The sequence below is a fragment of the Hyla sarda genome, chromosome 9 (genome assembly GCF_029499605.1).
Source record: "Hyla sarda isolate aHylSar1 chromosome 9, aHylSar1.hap1, whole genome shotgun sequence".
Lineage (NCBI taxonomy): Eukaryota > Metazoa > Chordata > Amphibia > Anura > Hylidae > Hyla > Hyla sarda.
Genome location: NC_079197.1, coordinates 56,611,112 through 56,619,537, shown reverse-complemented (window position 1 = coordinate 56,619,537; position 8,426 = coordinate 56,611,112).

Here is an 8,426-nt window from a genome sequence, read left to right as displayed (position 1 = left end):
TGTTATAGGTCTGTGAGAAATCTTGCTTGTTTGTAGGTGACCAAATTCTTATTTTACCGAAGCATTTACCAATGAATTCATTAGAAATCCTACAATGTGATTTTCCTGTATTCTTTCCCCCCCATTCGGTCTCTCATAGTTGAGTGTATCCATATGATGAAAATGAAAGGCCTCTCTCATCTTTTAAAGTGGGAGAACTTGCACAATTGGTGGCTGACATAATACTTTTTTTGTCCCACTGTAATTGCCAAAAAATACTGCTATTCCTCATGTACACACTCAACAGTTTATTCTAAAAAAAATAAACCTGAAACAACAGGTACACTTTAAATGGGCACTCTCATTAAAACATTATTTTTGCTATTGTACTCCTTATGGTAAATAAAAAAATCTTTCTGATGTACTTTGTATAAAAAAAAATTGTTTTCTATGTTTTATTTGTGTTTAAAAAACGCTGCCACTAGGTGTCTCCCTACATGTTCAGAGCACATTTTCCCCCATTTCTTGCACAGACTTTGGACTATTGGCCTGGCTGTAGTCCAAAATCAGGAAATGCAGTCTGGAGTGCTGAAAGGGGGGGGGGTGCAGGGGTGCAGCCTTATCCAATCATAGCTTATCTCACAGGGATGGGCTGTGTAGCAGAATGAGGGACGTAGTTCTCCCCTCTGGCTGGGCAGAAAATATAGAGCAATATCAAGGTAGAAAACTAAAAAGTAATAAAAATAAAGGCAGAGGATGGTTTATCATGATGGGGGCAGTGAACTGGGAGGATTATAAAATGTAAAAAGATCATGATAGGTACTCTGTAAATTGAATGTATGAACAATTTATTTATTTTTTTTTTTTGGACTACATATTTTTTTTTCTAATCTGTTTCTATTTGTTTTTAATTTGAAGGGAAATTTGACAGATTGATCAACCCAAATTACTTAAATATACAGGTGGTTAATGTGGGTGATCCTGAGTAAAATAATGTATTCCTTACCCCCAGCCCATTCAGCCATTTCCGAGATATATCACAATCTTGCAATATGCAAATTAACTTTTAACTGCACCTCCAGTGCAGGTCTGAATCTGTATTACCTACAAGCCTAGCGGCTAATCCAAAACTCAATTATATACCTACAAAAATTAGCCCAGAAGAATTATTTATGTAACCAACATCTCTTTATTAATCACAATCAATAACAATAGGTAGAAAAAACCCATAAAAAATACCCACCCTTAAAAATGCCCCCCCCCACACACACAAAGGCAGGATGTGGGGAACCCAATATATAGATTCAATGAAATGTACAAAGTCCCTATCAGCATGCCATCATATAACAATTAAATCAAGTACTGTACCTGTCGGTAGCATGCTGAACAAGTCCCCACGTTCCTACCACCTCGACACGTGTTTCGGGCAATCCCTTTCTCAAGAGGCTCCTGAGGTCTGAATCTGCACCGATGTTGCCATCCACCTGGTCCCGTTTGTGTCGCCCTGCTTATCAAAAGAAGGAGATGAATATTGAAGAACAGGGAGGCAGAACGGGACCCTGGGTATAGCGTCAGAGGTGCAGATAGTCTTCAAACCTGCCTCAAATGCAGTTAATAGTTCGTTTGCATATCACAAGATTGTGCTAAATCTCAGGAACAGCTGATTGGATTGAGGCAAGAAATACACATTTTTTTATTTAATTTTTTGCTCAGGATCACCCGCACTATCCACCTGTATATTCAGGTTAGTGGGGTTGATCCATTTGTGAGTTTCCCATTAATTTTATGTACATAAATATTGAAGCTGTCATCTGAGATATTCTTTACAGCAAACCTCATGGACCTAGGCACAACGGATTGGAGGGGACCCTAGTCACCAGAATGGGAATGTTATCTGGACATGCTCTGTGACCTGTTGAGAGGTCATTATTCAGGGATGGGGTGGCTGACCTCTGAGCTTCAGATATTGTCTATCTACTTTGTGTCACCTGTCACCCTAATCTTGTCTGTGATGAAGAGTGCAAGATTTTAGGATTATAATATAGATACTAAAATAGTAAAAAAAAAAAATTTAAAAAAAAAAAAAACTTCTCAAAAAAGTTAGCATAAACGGGGTTGATTTAAAGGGGTTATGTGGCTTTCAACTTTTTTTTTTTTTATCCTGCCAGCTGCTGGCATTAAAAAAATTGATTTCTTCAGATGCTCCCCCAGTGCTTTGTGCCTCTACTGCAATCTCAGCCACTCAGATAATCAACGGCTGCAACAATATCCCTACTTGGCCAGTGATAGGCTGAGCAGCAGTGTGACAAATTGAGCCCCCTTTTTCTTGGTCCTGGGGCCCAATGAGTGACACTGCTGCTCAGCCAATCACTGGTTGAGGCGATTAGCTGAGCCACAGTATGATGTGTCGACCAAAAGAAGCAGGAAGACATCACAACAGAGGAACTAGGGGAGTGGGAGTAGGTAAGTTTTTTTGGTTTAAATACTGGTTTTGCAAACCACATAACTCCTTTAAACAATAGATCATTTTCTGATGAAGCATTCATTTTAAATGGTCATTTCAAACAATTTCTCTCCAACTGATAGCTTGTGTGCTCCCTACCATATTTGTAAAACAGGAAAACAGTTCTAATTTTGGCCACTAGGTGTCTCACTTCTTTGAAATCTGCTGTTCACTTCCTATTGTTAGGGAAAATCTTTATCTTGTAACAGCAAGATCTGCACAAATTACAAGACATGAGGTAGCCAAGGCTATGTGCAGGAGAGAGAAAGCCTAGGTGAAGTTCCTACAGGCTGAACCAGTAAGCGAGCTGAAAATAATCCACACTATTCCACAATAGTAAAGCTTTTATCTCAGACCACCTATAAAGCTTAGAACAGCTGCCCCTTGTGTAAATATCAGTGTACCTACTACTGTATGTCCACAACACACATGCTTCTTCTTTCCTTGTTCCCTTCCTTTAGCTTCTCTGCAGTAACAACAGTAGCAACTAAGTGCTTAGTGTAATTGAGAAGAGCATTAAAGGGGTACTCCAGTGGAAACATTTTTTTCTTCAGATGAACTGGTGCCACAAAATTACAGATTCGTAAATGACTTCTATTTAATAATCTTAATCCTTCCAATACTCATCAGCTGCTGTATGTTCCACAGGAAGTTGTATTTCTCTCTGGAGTTTTTTTTTTTCCAGTCAGACCACAGTGCTCTTTGCTGACACTTCTTTCCATATCAGGAACTGTCTAAAGCAGTTTGCTATGAGGTTTGCTTGTACTCTGGACAGTGCCTGACATGGACAGTGGTGTCAGCAGAGAGCACTGTGGTCAGACTGGAAGGAACTCCAAAAAGAAATACAACTTCCTCTGGAGCTTACAGCAGCTGATAAGTACTAGAAGGATTAAAGGGGTACTCCGGGGAACTAAACCCATAGCCCATCCTTTCCCTCTCTCATTAGCTATATAGAGCAGTTTCCTCTTTCAGCTGTTACCTACATGCAGGGAATAAGAGAAAAACGTGGTTCTCAGATCCTGCTTGTCTCCTCAGTGAGAGCTAGCCCCTTAACCCCTTAAGGACCCAGGATGTACTAGAACGTCCTGGCACCCTGGGCTTTAAGGACCCAGGACGTACTAGTACGTCCTGGTGTTTCTCCGGTCTCTGCCGCGCCCCGGGCAGAGATCGGAAGCGGATGCCTGCTGAAATGCTTCAGCAGGCATCCAGGGCAAACGCCGAGTGGGGCCATGTAGGCCTCCCCATGTCGGCGATCTGGGAAGGGAAATCGCCCTTGCGATCTGCGGCGATACCGGGCTGATCGGGTCTCTGGGACCCGACCGCCCGGTAATTTTGCATGATCCCGGTTGTCGCAGACAGCCAGGACCATGCTAAAGTATAGGAGCGAGGTGGCAAGCCTGCCACCTCCTCCGATCCCCTGCGATTCTTCGGTTAGTTAACTGACCAATCGCAGGGGGGGGGGGGGCGGTTACTTCCTCCCGGCCTGCCCGGCCCCTTGAAGTCCGGAGAGGACGGGAGGAAGACCGGAGGATGCGGCGGGGGACGGGGGAGTGCTGGGGACCGGCCCCGGTACTTATCTTGTCCCTGAAGACCCGTATCCCGGCGATGAAGGCGGCGGCGACAGGTGAGTTCCTCTTCAGCCGCGGTCGGGCCCTTTACAGCAATGCACGTCGCCGTAAAGCGACATGCATTGCTGTGATGGGACCCCGTAAACTACAACTCCCAGCATGCCGAGACAGCCCTTGGCGTCTGGGCATGCTGGGAGTTGCAGTTTTGCAACATCTGGAGGTCCACAGTTTGGAGACCACTGTGCCCTTCCAGATGTTGCAAAACTACACATCCTCAGCATGCCCTTACTGTCCAGGCATGCTGGGAGTTGTAGTTCTGTAACATCTGGCCCTTCAGATGTTGCAGAACTACAACTCCCAGCATGCCTGGACAGTTTTGGCATACTGGGAGTTGTAGTTTTGCAACATCTGGAGGGCTACAGCTTGGACACCACTAAACAGTGGTCCCAAACTGTTCTCCTCCAGCTGTTGCGTAACCACTACTCCCAATATGCCCTTCGGCTGCCTGGGCATGCTGGGAGTTGTGGTTTTGCAACAACTGGAGGCACACTGGTTGGGAAACATTGTCTGTTTCCTAACTCAGTGTTTCCCAACCAGTGTGCCTCCAGCTGTTGCAAAACTATAACTACCAGCATGCACTGATAGACTGTGCATGCTGGGAGTTGTAGTTTTGCAACAGCTGGAGGTTCCCCCAACCAACCCCCTGTGAATGTACAGGGTACATTCACATGGGCAGGGGGCTTACAGTGAGTATCAGGCTGCAAGTTTGCGATGCAGCAAATTTTGCGCGGCAGCTCAAACTCGCAGCAGGAAACTCGCTGTAATCCCCCCCCCGTATGACTGTACCCTAAAAACACTACACTACACTAACACAAAATAAACTAAAAAGTAAAAAACACTACATATACACATACCCCTACACAGCCCCCCTCCCCTCCCCAATAAAAATGAAAAACATCTGGTACGCCACTGTTTCCAAAATGGAGCCTCCAGCTGTTGCAAAACCACAACTCCCAGTATTGCCGGACAGCCGTTGACTGTCCAAGCATGCTGGGAGTTTTGCAACAGCTGGAGGCACCCTGTTTGGGAATCGCTGGCGTAGAATACCCCTATGTCCACCCCTATGCAAATCCCTAATTCAGGCCTCAAATGCGCATGGCGCTCTCTCTTTGGAGCCGTGTCGTATTTCAAGGCAACAGTTTAGGGTCACATATGGGGTATCGCCGTACTCGGGAGGAATTGCCTAACAAATTTTGGGGGGCTTTTTCTCCTTTCACCCCTTATGAAAAGGGGAAGTTGGGGTCTACACCAGCATGTTAGTGTAAAAAAAAAAAAACATTTTTACACTAACATGCTGGTGTTGCCCTATACTTTTCATTTTGACAAGAGGTAAAAGGGAAAAAAGCCCCCCAAAATTTGTATTGCAGTTTCTCCCGACTACGGAGATACCCCATATGTGGGCGTAAAGTGCTCTAGGGGCGCACAACAAGGCCCAGAAGGGAGAGTGCACCATGTACATTTGAGGTGATTTGCACAGGGGTGGCTGATTGTTACAGCGGTTTTGACAAACGCAAAAAAAAAAAAAAACCCACATGTGACCCCATTTTGGAAACTACACCCCTCACGGAATGTAATGAGGGGTGCAGTGAGAATTTACACCCCACTGGTGTCTGACAGATCTTTGAACCAGTGGGCTGTGCAAATAAAAAATTTTGTACAGCCCACTGTTCCAAAGATCTGACAGACAACAGTGGGGGTAAATGCTCACTGTACCCCTTGTTACGTTACTCAAGGGGTCTAGTTTCCAAAATGGTATGCCATGTGGGGGTTATTTTGCTGTCCTGGCACCATAGGGGCTTCCTAAATGCGACATGCCCCCGAGCAAAATTTGCTCTCAAAAAGCCAAATATGACTCCTTCTCTTCTGAGCATTGTAGTTCGCCCATAGTGCACTTCAGGTCAACTTATGGGGTACCTCCATACTCAGAAAAGATGGGGTTACAAATTTTGGGGGGTATTTTCTGCTATTAAGCCTTGCAAAAATGTGAAATTTGGGGGGAAACACACATTTTAGTGCCTTTTTTTTTTTTTTTTTTTTTTACATATGCAAAAGTTGTGAAACACCTGTGGGGTATTAAGGCTCACTTTATTCCTTGTTACGTTCCTCAAGGGGTCTAGTTTCCAAAATGGTATGCATTGTGTTTTTTTTTTTTTTTTTTTGCTGTTCTGGCACCATAGGGGCTTCCTAAATGCAACTTGCCCCCCAAAAACCATTTCTGAAAAACGTACTCTCCAAAATCCCCTTGTCGCTCCTTCCCTTCTGAGCCCTCTCCTGCGCCCGCCGAACACTTTACATAGACATATGAGGTATGTGCTTACTCGAGAGAAATTGGGCTACAAATACAAGTATAAATTTTCTCCTTTTACCCCTTGTAAAAATTAAAAAATTTGGTCTACAAGAAAATGCGAGTGTAAAAAATGAAGATTGTGAATTTTCTCCTTCACTTTGCTGCTATTCCTGTGAAACACCTAAAGGGTTAAAATGCTGACTGAATGTAATTTTGAATACTTTGGGAGGTGCAGTTTTTATAATGGGGTCATTTATGGGTTATTTCTAATATGAAGACCCTTCAAATCCACTTCAAACCTGAACTGGTTCCTGAAAAATAGTGAGTTTGAAAATTTTGTGAAAAATTGGAAAATTGCTGCTGAACTTTGAAGCCCTCTGATGTCTTCCAAAAGTAAAAACACGTCAATTTTATGATGCAAAGATAAAAGTAGACATATTGTATATGTGAATAAAATAAAAAAAATATTTGGAATATCCATTTTCCTTACAAGCAGAGAGCTTCAAAGTTAGAAAAATGCTAAATTTTTTAATTTTTCACCAAGAAAGGATGCAAGTTACCACAAAATTTTACCACTATGTTAAATGAGAATATGTCACGAAAAAACAATCTCGGAATCAGAATGATAACTAAAAGCATCCCAGAGTTATTAATGTTTAAAGTAACAGTGGTCAGAATTGCAAAAAATGGCCGGGTCCTAAGGTGTAAAATGGCTGGGTCCTTAAGGGGTTAAAGGGGTACTCCGGTGAAAAGCTTTTTTTTCCTTTTAAATCAACTTGTGGCAGAAAGTTAAACATATTTGTAAATTACTTCTATTAAAAAATCTTAATCCTTTCTGCACTTATTAGCTACTGAATACTGCAGAGGAAATTATTTTCTTTTTGGAATGGTCTTTGATGACATCACGAGCACAGTTCTCTCTGCTGACGTTATTATAATAATACTTTATTTATTGTTGTCCTTAGTGGGATTTGAACCCAAGTCCCCAGCACTGCAAGGCAGCAGTGCTAACCACTGAGCCACCATGCTGCCCTTAGCATACATCTGCTATGCATCTGCTATGCATGGTTGCTAAAATGGACAGAGATGTCAGCAGAAAGCACTGTGCTCGGGATGTCATCAGTGTTCCAAAAAGAAAGGAATTTCCTCTGTAGCATTCAGCAGCTAATAAGTACTGGAAGGATTAAGATTTTTTAATAGACATAATTTACAAATATGTTTAACTTTCTGCCACCAGTTGATTTAAAAGAAAAAAGGTTTTCACCGGAGTACCCCTTTAACTTCAAGACAACATCACATGATTCTGTCTGGCCTAGCGCTCTGGCTGTACAGCCACACCTCCCCTCCCCCTCCTCTCCCTGTGTGCCGTGTGAGAAGCTCAGTGAAGATTCTCTGTCTCTTCAGCCCAGCTCGTTTTCTGCTGACTGCTGCCATTCAGAGCAAAGCATGATTTATTGTGGAAAGGATAGTGTAAAAGAAAAGACATGTAGTGTGTGCGGCTGACTGTTTACAACACAGCATGCACACAGATAGTGAAAGCAATTGGCTTGCAGCCATTACACAGAGCTGCACTGACTTCTGGGAGTTGTAGTCTGTGCTGCAAACAAGTAAAAGAGTATTTAAGAGACATCAGGGGCCAAAGGAGCTGCCAAAACCACATGGATAACTACAGGATACACAAAACAGGTATTTTGGTGGCTTTGGGGGCATTTTTATTTTCCTCAACTTCCCCAGAGTACCCCTTTAAGATTTTTTAAATAGAAGTAATTTACAAATCTGTTTAACTTTCTGGCACCAGTTCATTTTGAAAAAAAAAATAATAATAATAATATATAGTTGTCTACTGGAATACCCCTTAAAAGTGAAGCATTCAACCCTTGTAATGGTGCAAATCAAAAATGTTTTATTCCATGCTCCAACAACAGGGAAGGAAGACAAAGGTAGATGCTCCATGTAGCTCATGGGTCCAACAGTCCTGTTTCGCAGCTGATCCGATTGGTAACCAAGCTGTGAATTGGCACAGTCGGAC